We start from the raw sequence: 11813 nt of genomic DNA, 5'->3' as shown, positions 1-11813 counted from the left end.
TTTTATGTGTTAGTCTTGTTTTCTGACTCTTGTTAAGAGTGCGTTTATCTCTGCTTGTTTCTTCAACAGCTAAGGCTCATCGAATATAAATAGTTAGTTTGGCCCCTATTTACCGGATCGGTGCCCGGTTTTCCTTTACTCTTTGTTAATAAATGCAATCAAAACAGACGTCTTTTCCAGCCGGTTTTCTTTTGTAACTTTTAATAAAAGTTAAAACTTATCGTAGTATTCTCAGTGGCTCTACTCTGATGAACATATCTTTGATTATTTGGTATATGAGCTTACTCATGGTTCTCTTCGTGTGCCCTGTAAATCAACAGCCTCATTAGCTGTTGGTGTAATTTTCTGGTTCATGAGAGACCATATGCTGTTTGCTTAGCATTACTCTCTTTTAATCTAAAACTTTTAGGTAACTGTTAAAAATATCGCCATTTAAAATGTGGTGAGAAATTTCGTCTTGTTAGTAAAAACTTAATGAATTTTCATATTGCGGCGGAGTGTGTGCTGATGTAAACATGGATTACTGTAAACATAGTTTGAGAAATATTCCTTTATTCACAATTCACAGTATTAGCATTAGAAATGAGGTTAATTTCGTGTCAGGTATAACATTTGTTACCTTAAGGTATGTGAGACTTCAATGTCGACAAACTGTTAGTATATCTTTCTGAACTCAATCGCTGGTCGTAGAAGTGAAGGTGGCAGTAGAACTGTATATGCAGTTTCGGGTTGCTGGATGTTTTCGTACACAAAGATTCACTTCTATCGCCGGAAACTACGAAATTACAGTCGTTGTGTTGCCACCATTTGAATCAGAAGTTTATCCCGAGATTTATTTCGTAGATAATACAGTCGTTGTACAGCATTTCAGTAAAAACATTCGTCAGTGCTTGGCGTGCAAACAAAAAACGTAACAACAGATTTCTTTGGCGTCCATAGACGTATTTTAATGTAATTGTCACTAGTTTCATGTCAGTCGCTACATCAGGTACCTGACGCGAAGGTGCAATTTGGTGAGTACCAGATAGTGGCAGCAGCATACATTCTTTGAAGGAAGTAACGTTCCTTTACGTCAGATGCTTCGGAGGTGCTGGTGTGATTCAACTTGGTAAACTCTAGTGTTGTGAGCGTTGACCGTAAGTTCATTGGTGATTTCTATGGTGCTTTTCTATGAAACCTCAACCTGTAAACAAACAAATTGTCTCATGAGTAGTTTTGCAACTAAATATTGTACACAGCTGTAGTAAATAATGAAACATATTTATACATTTAAATTCATATTGTAGCTCTGAAATCGATCAAAAAACCTGTGGTTCACAGAACATCTACATCTACACCTACATTCAGATACTTACTCTACAACTCATAATTAATGGCAGAGGGTTCATCGAACCACCATCAAGCTATTTCTATACCGTTCAGCAGAGGGCCTGTAACACTTCGTTGGGGAACGCCAAGTATCACTTCTGCTTTATTCGATGATCTTCTGTCAATTACTACGAAGTTTGATTCATGACAAGAAATCACCAATTTAGTCGTACAAGTGAGACGATATTCCATAGGCCCACAATGTGATTTGAAACCGCTTATGAAGAACAATATAAAGAGCGTTTTGGAAATCTAGAATTATGGAATATCCGCTTGAAATCCCTTGTCGACATCACTCATTACATCGTGAGAATTTAGAGCCAGTTTTCTATTAGAAGAAAGATATTTTCTGAATCCGTGCTGAATGTGTGTCATCAGGTCGTTTTCTTGTAGGTTATTCTGTATACTGTATTCAGACACGGTATGTTTTCCTAAATCGTATTGATCGACGCCAGTGATATAGGACACGTTCATTAACAAGACCCATGTTCTAAATTTACCTATCTGTAATTCATTTTTATTACCTGTTGTTCAGAAATATATGTATAGCTGAATTTGCGTCTGCTGCAGGCATTTACCTCATAAATTTTTCTGTTAGATTCTATAATAAAAGTAAAACACTATGTAACATGTGCATAATATCCAATGTAATATAAAACACGAAGAGTCTCCGGGTAGATGTCAGTCGCGAATAAGTCAATAAATGACTAGGAATCAAAAGTGTAAACTAACAGCCTACTCGTTCTTGTAAACTGTGGATAAAGAGAAAGACTTGTACTAGATGGGACTGACAGAAAGCTACGAAATGCGGTAAAGAATCGATATAAAAATTGTCGGAGCAGCAAATTACAACATCTAAAAAAAAAAAAAAAAAAAAAAAAAAAAAAAAAAAAAAAAAAAAAAAAAAACGACTTGAGAGTAAGAGGAGTGGAAAATAAGGGGAGACAGGTTCAACTTAAAGTCGATTAACCGGACGAATACAACGTATAGCCAGTGTCATCTAAATCATTTTCCGAAGAAGTAATGAGGTCTGGGAATGTAATTTAGCAAATTAAGCACCGCAGGTATGTAAGTGGAATCCAGTTCATGACTAGACTATCTGATTATTCACTAGAGATTTTCAGAGCCGGGTCTATCGCAGATGCACCTTTACAATTGGCTACTATGTGTCTAAGAGATCGCGTTAACCATTCTGTCAGGGAATAATAGGTAACAACAATGACTGGCGTGATCGTGGAAAGATTTGCAGAGTGCTAACTGTTAAGCATATTCCTGACGATATGGACAGTAGTAATCATTGAAGGTAAAGCCTTTTAAGTACATTTCTTCTACATGATCGACATTTCTACCCCATTGCTGGGATCTCCTCATAGTGAAGTGATCAATTTTGCATGTAATCTGGAAATAGATACTTACTGTGAACTTTATGTTTAGTTGGTGTACATAATTTTACTTGGAGTATGTGGGGCTTCGGAAAAGCAATATTTCCCCATACATACATCAAAAACTCCTGAAAATAGACGTTGAATGTGGATATTGTATCACAGACACAGTCCATTTAACTGTTCAGAGATGTCACTAAACCCGCACAAAGATGTAAACAATCATTCATGAGCAGCTCCTATTAGACGGAGGGCGTCCGACAGCCGATCAGTTTCAGTCGTTCCACCAGGAAGGACGTACACGGCTCGTCTTGTCTGCAGTTCAACGATGCCTATACGGTAAATACCGCGGTTCGATCGCGTCCGCATTGTCACTTAGTGTCAGGAAGGGCTCTCAACAAAGGAAGTGTCCTGGCGTCTCGGAGTGAACCAAAACGATGTTGTTCGGTCATGGAGGAGATAAAGAGAGACAGGAACTGTGGATGAGATGCCTCGCTCAGGATGCCACAGGGCTACTACTGCAGTGGATGACCGCTGCCTACGGATGGATTACGGCTCAGAAGAACCCTAACAGCAACGTCACCATGTTGATTAATGCTTTTCGTACAGCCACAGGACGTCGTGCTACGACTCAAACAGTGCGCAATAGGCCGCATGATGCGTAACATCACTCCCGAAGTCCATGGCAAGGTGCATCTTTGCAACCACGACACCATGCAGCTCAGTACAGATGGACCCAACAACATACCGAACGGACTGCTCAGGAGTGGCAACATGTTCTCGTCACCGATGAGTGTCGAATATGCCTTCAACCAGACAATCGTCGGAGACGTGTTTGGAGGCAACCCGGTCAAGCTGAACGCCTTAGACACATTGTCCAGCGAGTGCAGCAAGGTGGGGGTTCCCCCTTGTTTTGGGGTGACATTATGTGGGGCCGACGTACCCCGCTGGTGGTCGTGGAAAGCGCAGTAGCGGCTGCCCGATACGTGAATGTCATCCTCCGACCGATAGTGCAACCATATCGGCATCTCATTGGCGAGTCACTCGTCTTCATGGACGACAATTCGCACCCCTATCGTGCACATCTTGTGAATTACTTCCTTCAAGATAACGAAATCGCATGATCAGAGTGGCCAGCATGTTCTCCAGACACGAACCCTATCGACCATGCCTGGGATAGATTGAAAAGGGCTGCTTACGGACGACGTGACCCACCAACCACTCTGAGGGATCTACGCCAAATCGCCGTTGAGGAGTGGGACAATGTGGACCAACAGTGCCTTCATGAACTTGAGGATAGTATGCCACGACGAATACAGGCATGCATCAGTGCAAGAGGACGTGCTACTGGGTATTAGAGGTACCGGTGTGCACAGTATTGTGGACCACCACCTCTGAAGGTCTCTATGAATGGTGGTACAACATGATATGTGTGGTTTCCATGAGCAATAAAAAAGGCGAAAATGATGTATATGTTGATCTCTATTCCAGTTTTCTGTCCAAGTTCCGGAACTCTCGTAACCGAGGTGATGCAAAACTTTTCTTGATGTTTGTATATTACTTATGTTGGCTTATACATTATTCATCTCATTAAAAGAACAGACTGGAAGCTCAGAGAACTGTAGCTGATGTGTAATTAGCGCCAAGCGACCGTGTGGTCCTGCACTACTGACTTCAGTCATGACACTAGCGTATGAACCCTTGGGTTGTGTGCATTCAAAGTAGTAATGTATATCGATATAGCGACCCATTTAAGTGTGTAGTATCGTGCCAAGATCGTGGTGCAACACCACAGTCAGCAAAATGCATCGATGCCACAGCAAGTAGCAGTGGCTCCCTACAATCTGCAACGACAATTGGGAGAGGCTGAAGAAGTCACGCCCTCTGGCTCTCAGTACAGCAGCACTCTTGCACTGAGTCACTGTAAAGCCGACCATGGAAGTGCTCTGTCCCAAGTCATGACGCAGTTTTAGCTGTCAACATCATCCAGTAGGACTTAAGAATTATTCCAGTCTCAGATGGAAATGTACTTTTGTAAATGTTGAACTTCGTAGTTCAAGAGAAGAGTTTGTGATTGCACGCAGCAAGCGATAGTTTGATAGTCAATGACAGTAGTAAATATTGAAGTACTTCTGTGGTAAGTGATTGTATAAAGATAAGTAAAACTTTACATCCGTTCATGTAAAAAAATGATCTAAAATTTTATAGTTTCAAGTAGCCACCTTCCAAAGTAATCGTAGAACGCACAGCTATGGCGGGACGATCGCAGTTTTATGTAGTCATAACAAAATGTACCTTGAAATACGTTAGGTTAATGGTTAATACACGCTGATGACCCAATACGTAATGAACACCACCAACTGCGAGAATGATTACCAACTGGTTCTGTTCTGGGCACAGGAACGTATAAGGTGCAGTTAAATGAAAACGTGGTACATAGAAAAACGGTAAGTAAACTGTATATTATTTCAAAAGTAATAGCTAGATCTGTTAATAAATTAATCCCACTGTGAGACAAGATAGTCAATGCTGTCATGAAAATGTGTATTCAGCAGCATCTCTTCCTCCGAACCAAATAGACGACCACTGTTTCTTTCGGTGGGACACCAAACCTTTGGTAATCGGGTGGTGAGAAAAAATAAGGGCGTCGTTGCGAAACTTCTGCAGTGTAGTCGAAACAACGTTGGCTACATATTCAGAAATTCACTGACATAACCCACTTGAACGAAGAGTAACTTATAGTAGACAGGCTCCTTTCGGCTGTTTGCGTTGTACTATCGTGAACAGTTATAGAAACTGATTGAATGACGGTGAAACCACGAGTAGGCGACAAGGCGTTGGACGTCCTCGTCTCATCACAGAATGTGGAGGTAGGAGACTTAGCCGCTGCGTATTGCAAGAAGGCGGAAATTTCTACTGGATTAGATGGCAGAATGCAACCTCGTGCAGGCAGAAGCATTTCGAACAATGTTAGGCAGATACTGCCGCAAATGGGGCTCCGCTCCGAGCACTCAGTTTACACTACTGGCCATTAAAATTGCTACACCAAGAAGAAATGCAGATGATAAACGGGTGTTCATTGGGCAAATACACTACACTAGAACTGACATGTGATTACATTTTCACGCAATTTGTGTGCATAGATCCTGAGAAATCAGTACCCAGAGCAACCACCTCTGGCCGTAATAACGGCCTTGATACGCCTGGGCATTGAGTCAAACAGAGCTTGGATGGCGTGTACAGGTACAGCTGCCCATCCAGCTCTAACACGATACCACAGTTCATCAAGAATAGTGACTGGCGTATTGTGACCAACCAGTTGCTCGGCCACCATTGACCAGACGTTTTCAATTGGTGAGAGATCTGGGGAATATGCTGGGCAGGGCAGCAGTCGAACATTTTCCGTATCCAGAACGGCCCGTACAGGACCTGCAACATGCGGTCGTGCATTATTCTGCTGAAATGTAGGGTTTCGCAGGGGTCGAATGAAGGGTAGAGCCACGGGTCGTAACACATCTGAAACGTAACGTCCACTATTCAAAGTGCCGTCAATGCGAACCAGAGGTCACCGAGACGTGTAACCAATGGCACCCCATACCATCCCGCCGGGGGATACGCCAGTATGGCGATGACGAATACACGCTTCCAATGTGCATTCACCGCGATGTCGCCAAACACGGATGCGACCATCATGATGCTGTAAATAAAAACCTGAATTCGTCCGAAAAAATGACGTTTTGCCATTCGTGCACCCATGTTCGTCGTTGAGTACACCTGTTGCAAGTAGGCTGTTTAGGTTCTTATATTGGTAACGCCGCCGCCACGGAGCGCTCTGTATGAAAATCACTGGCTGTGCTGTATGCAGTCTGTGGCTGGTTGGCATTGTTGTAATACTCGCCATTGTGGCGTTGGTCAGTTGGCTGTTAACAGCGCGTAGCGTTGCGCAGTTGGAGGTGAGCCGCCAGCAGTGGTGGATGTAGGGAGAGAGATGGCGGAAATTTGAGAGCCGATGATCTGGACGTGTGTCCATCAGAGACAATGCATTTGTAAGACTGGATGTCATGAACTGCTATATATATTATGACTATTAAGGTAAATACATTGTTTGTTCTCTATCAAAATCTTTCATTTGCTAACTATGCCTATCTGTAGTTAGTGCCTTCAGTAGTTTGGGTCTTTTATTTAGCTGGCAGTAGTGGCGCTCGCTGTTTTGCAGTAGCTTGAGTAACGAAGATTTTTCTGAGGTAAGTGATTTGTGAAAGGTATAGGTTAATGTTAGTCAGGGCCATTCTTTTGTAGGGATTATTGAAAGTCAGATTGCGTTGGTCTAAAAAATATTGTGTGTCAGTGTAGTGTTGATCAGAATAGGTAAAGAGCGAAATGTCTGAGTACGTTCAGTTTGGTCAGCTGTTTGAAAATCAAATAATGTAAGAGATTTATCAGCACAGCAATTCAACAATTTTTCTAAGAGGACGTTTCACTGTGTGTGATGCAGCGTCAAGGTTAACCGCAGCCATGGTCTCCGAGCTGATAGTCCATGCTGCTGCAAACGTCGTCGAACTGTTCGTGCAGATGGTTGCTGTCTTGCAAACGTCCCCAACTCACTGATCGAGACGTGGCTGCACGATCCGTTACAGCCATGCGGATAAGATGCCTGTCATCTCGACTGCTAGTGATACGAGGCCGTTGGGATCCAGCACGGCGTTCCGTATTACCCTCCTCAACCCACCGATTCTGTATTCTGCTAACAGTCATTGGATCTCGACGAACGCGAGTAAAAATGTCGCGATACGATAAACCGCAATCGCGATAGGCTGCCATCCAACCTTTATCAAAATCGGAAACGTGATGGTACGTATTTCTCCTCCTTACACGAGGCATCACAACAACGTTTCACCAGGCAACGCCGGTCAACTGCTGTTTGTGTATGAGAAATCGGTTGGAAACTTTGCTCATGTCAGCACGTTGTAGGTATCGCCACCGGCTACAACCCTGTGTGAATGCTCTGAAAAGCTAATCATTTGCATATAACAGCATCTTCTTCCTGTGGGTTAAATCTTGCGCCTGTAGCACGTCATCTTCGTGGTGTAGCAGTTTTAATGGCCAGTAATGTATTTCCTTGTAGTCCTACTACGTTGTCTATTACGGTTGCAGTGGGGAAGTTTCTTCGATAGTCGGAAGAAGCACTTTTCTGGTTACACCAGGTCCATGGCGATACCCCCACAAACCATCATGGCAACATGAAGACCAATGAAAACCAGCCGCGCGGTTGGAAGAATTAGGTTTCTGGTTGCACCAGGTCGATGGTCGTGTCCTAATACGCTGTCATCCGAGCGAACGTCTGTTCGAGACATGCCCCGCGCCCCGTACACACGGCGATGGAGGCAATGCCATGCCATTGGGGACGTTCACCTAAGCTTGTGCTTGATCTGTGGTAGTACTAAATGTTGGGGTCTATGTGGTCGTTACCGCGGACCACCTACATGTTTTATGTGTTCCCTGACGGCAATGTCATCTCCCAGCGCGACAACTGTCTGCGTCACAAAGCTAGAACAGTGCCAAAAGTTTTTAAGTGCATGGCGGTGAACATGGCTTGGCCATCAATTTCGCAGGATCTGAACCCTCTGAAACATGTCTCGGATGCTACTGTGCACCACTCTTCCACCCGCAAGCCACTGGCCAACAATGTACTGAGATTGAGTAATCTGTGCCTCATACCTCGGTAAGCAAAAAATGTTAAAATGTGTGTGAAGTCTTATGGGACATAACTGCTAAGGTCATCAGTCCGTAAGGTAACACACTAATTAACCTAAATTATCCTAAGGACAAACACACCCATCGTCGAGGGGGGACTCGAACCTGCGGCGGGACAAGCTGCACAGTCCATGACTGCAGCGCCTAAGACCGCTCGGCTAATCCCGTGTGGCCCTCGGTAAACCCCCAAAGTCTTGTAGTATTCTTGTCACTCAGAAGAACTGTTACACTGCATTGCAAAATGTGTACCAACATGCAATTAAATCAAAGGTCAAAATACTTCGACTCATCATTGTAGGTACACAGTAACTGTGCCACATCTTTAATGGGACATTAGCTGGTGTTAACCAGCAGAGCAGAGAAACACAGACGGTACGTGGTGGCAACTCACGTGCTAGGGTCGCGGCTACATGTTGACGCCGCGCGCGCGCCACTCGTCCCCGTGCTGCGTGCGCAGGGTGCCCGCCGGGTCGTACTTGGCGGCGAGCCGCTGCCACTCCTCCGGCCTGTCGTTGACCAGGTGGCGCAGCACGTTGGCCACGTCCTGGCGCTGCGCCTCGCTGCACTGGCCGCAGTTGGACTGCAGCAGCTGCGGCAGCACGCCTGCACACAGCGACCCACACTCTGGTTCACGGTACACCACTCGCAATCTGCTAAAAGTATCTAAACAGCTCCAGTTGGTGGCCCTCATCTGATATAAGTCTTTACCGTGTGTGTGTGTGTGTGTGTGTGTGTGTGTGTGAGTGAGTGAAGATGATAGATGTGATATCAAAGAGGCGGGGTTTCACCACGTAGCGCACTAGCAGAAGCGCACAATTTTGCAGCAGAAGCGCATATGCCGAAGCAAAGTATGCACACTGTCAAATGATTAATAATCCACGCATTTGCCAGCAGGGTCTTACACAAAGGTGCTCAGTGTACTTTCGACAGTGTACGCCTGTAAATGGCCAGAGTACGGGGTCGAAATACTGTGGCATCGAGATGTCGGCATCGAGCAGTTCGCCTGAAATTTCGTGGAACAGTTTATATGCCGAGAAAATTATACAATCTATACCAAACTGTACTATAGCGACATGGAATGTGATCCGATTGCTTGGCAACTTTGACTTGACAGTTAGCGACTATGCCCTCAAAGTCTTTCTCGGTGGCATGCCTGAAGAAAGGAAGTTAAGACATGGAGAGCAGGGACAAGGACTGAGACCAATGTTCGGGTCCTCCTCCAGTATTCGACATACATTACGCCTCGTTAAACACGACATAGTTCGAGGAGTGCCTGATGTGTTGGTGTCAGCTGTGAATGTACTAGCATGGATACAGAGTGGCCAGAAACAGTCTGAAAAGCTTGTAAGAGTGTTGGAGGCTAGGTTCTGCTGACAATTATTGGTTAAGAAAAAAATTCGTTGCGTTGCGCCGTTCCCGATTTAAAAAAAAGTCAAGCACTCAGATCTTTGCTCGCGAAAATACGAGCAGGCTGCCACAGACAGTGTTGCCAAACGTATTATTCGTGTGATTTCCTCACACAGAACAAGAGGCGGTACATAAATTTTACATTAGAGTGTAGCAAGGAACAAACTCGCTACCGTCCAATGGTTTTCTGCGTGTTTTGTTTTATTGTTTTCCGGTTGCAGCTATGAAGATCGCCACCTATGCCAGGCTGCTTGGATTTGCGCGCACAACGACCTGATTGCTTAAACTCAGTGCTAATTAAATCAGAAAAGGGCAAATTATCGGACTCTTTTTAACAATTATTTCGCAGCACAGTCGATCTGCATTCTGCAAGACCCATGGAAGCGCGGCCTCAGCTCAACATTGTTTGGGAAACGGACGTAAGTTACGAAGTGTAAACACGAGAGTCCGGCTTGGTTCAAATGGCTCTGAGCACTATGCGACTTAACTTCTGAGGTCATCAGTCGACTAGAACTTAGAACTATTTAAACGTAACTAACCTAAGGCCATCACACACATCCATGCCCGAGGCAGGATTCGAACCTGCGGCCGGAGCGGTCGCTCGATTCCAGACTGTAGCGCCTAGAACCGCACGGCCACTCCGGCCGGCTACGAGAGTCTAGAATGACCTTTTTCATACTAGGATTCCATTATAAAGGACGCAGCCGAGAACTGAATATGCGGCAGCTCTTATAACGGACACCAGGGACACATATTTACTGGGGTGCGAGGGCAGGCCTTGGACGTAGAGTCAAAACAAATATGGATGCCTGGCGATTGTAGGGAGGCAGGTGCCGCAGTTTCAGACGTGGCGCCGGCCCTTCGTTCCATCTGGCGTCATCGGTCCCGCTACGCACCGGTCCCGCTATGGCTGCACTAATCATTTTTCAGCCTTTCAGAGTACGCGTCACTTTGGCCCTCTCTAGATGGTTCCAGCCACTACAACGACACATACATGAGCAAAATACCATGCCAGCCCCGGTAGTGAATGCGGTTTACTCCTAACGACGTCTTCAGAGGCAGCTGTCGAAAGCTCGAGTAGTCTATTCGAAATTCGAGAAGATTTTACTATGCCTCTGACTCAGCTACAGACCTGAAAAGTGCATTTGTAAAGTGTGGTTATGACCATTATGACCAACGAGTGCTTACTCTTGAGCAGACGTCCCTGTAGCGAGCAACCTGAGTCCGAGTTGGCCAGCAGGCACTGTATGATCTCGGTGAGCGCAGCCGGGTCGTTGAGCAGACCGCCCGGGTCCGTCCCCCCGAATTGGGCAGAGGCCGCCGCCACGAGAGCCGCCACCAGCACCAGCTTGGCTGTCCACATGGCTGCAGCTTTGTCGGGACGTGGCGGCAGGCGGCGCTTCTTATAGGATCGCCCGCCAGCCGTAGGAACCCGCCATCAGTCCCGGACCACGCTCGGCTGCGCTCACGCGTACTGCGCTTCCGCCTCTCCCGCGACACTCTTCATTTGCTCAAGGTCTCCACTCAATTCGCTCGTCCTATGCAATCTGCACAGAAAAACCACGCCGTCGGACTATGAGACAGCACTATTACCGCAGCAGCAGGTTTCTTTTTTCTTCATTACCACGCCTCCGAGAATCCTGCACTCTCTTCCCAATGCAAATCAGTGACATACAGTAGAGTGGAAATTAATTGGGACAAGATGATTAAACTTTTACTGTGCACATTTACCACTATACATACCTCCACAAACTTTTACTACTCACTTTTACCACTGTACGAACCTACAGTACGCTTGGTAGCCTACTGAAGATTAATAACTAAAGTGTAATCCTTTCGCTTTGACCCTGCCAATACAAAGTGGATGGGGGAGAGGGTACTTTGTGGCCACCTTTTGAAAAT

The 11813-nt window shown here is 45.4% G+C and overlaps 1 long non-coding RNA gene across 1 annotated transcript; it reads right to left on the bottom strand.

Moving 5' to 3' along the window:
- Nucleotides 1-532: 532 nt before the first annotated feature.
- Nucleotides 533-11271, bottom strand: LOC124616142. The gene is made up of 3 exons (XR_006979848.1): nucleotides 11100-11271; nucleotides 8896-9107; nucleotides 533-1183 (listed from the first exon to the last, which is right to left on the bottom strand). It is a non-coding gene; the product is annotated as an uncharacterized LOC124616142 (long non-coding RNA).
- Nucleotides 11272-11813: the final 542 nt, after the last annotated feature.

The sequence above is a fragment of the Schistocerca americana genome, chromosome 5 (genome assembly GCF_021461395.2).
Source record: "Schistocerca americana isolate TAMUIC-IGC-003095 chromosome 5, iqSchAmer2.1, whole genome shotgun sequence".
NCBI lineage: Eukaryota > Metazoa > Arthropoda > Insecta > Orthoptera > Acrididae > Schistocerca > Schistocerca americana.
The sequence above is the reverse complement of the archived record's forward strand: the minus strand, read 5'-3'. Positions and strand labels throughout refer to the sequence as shown.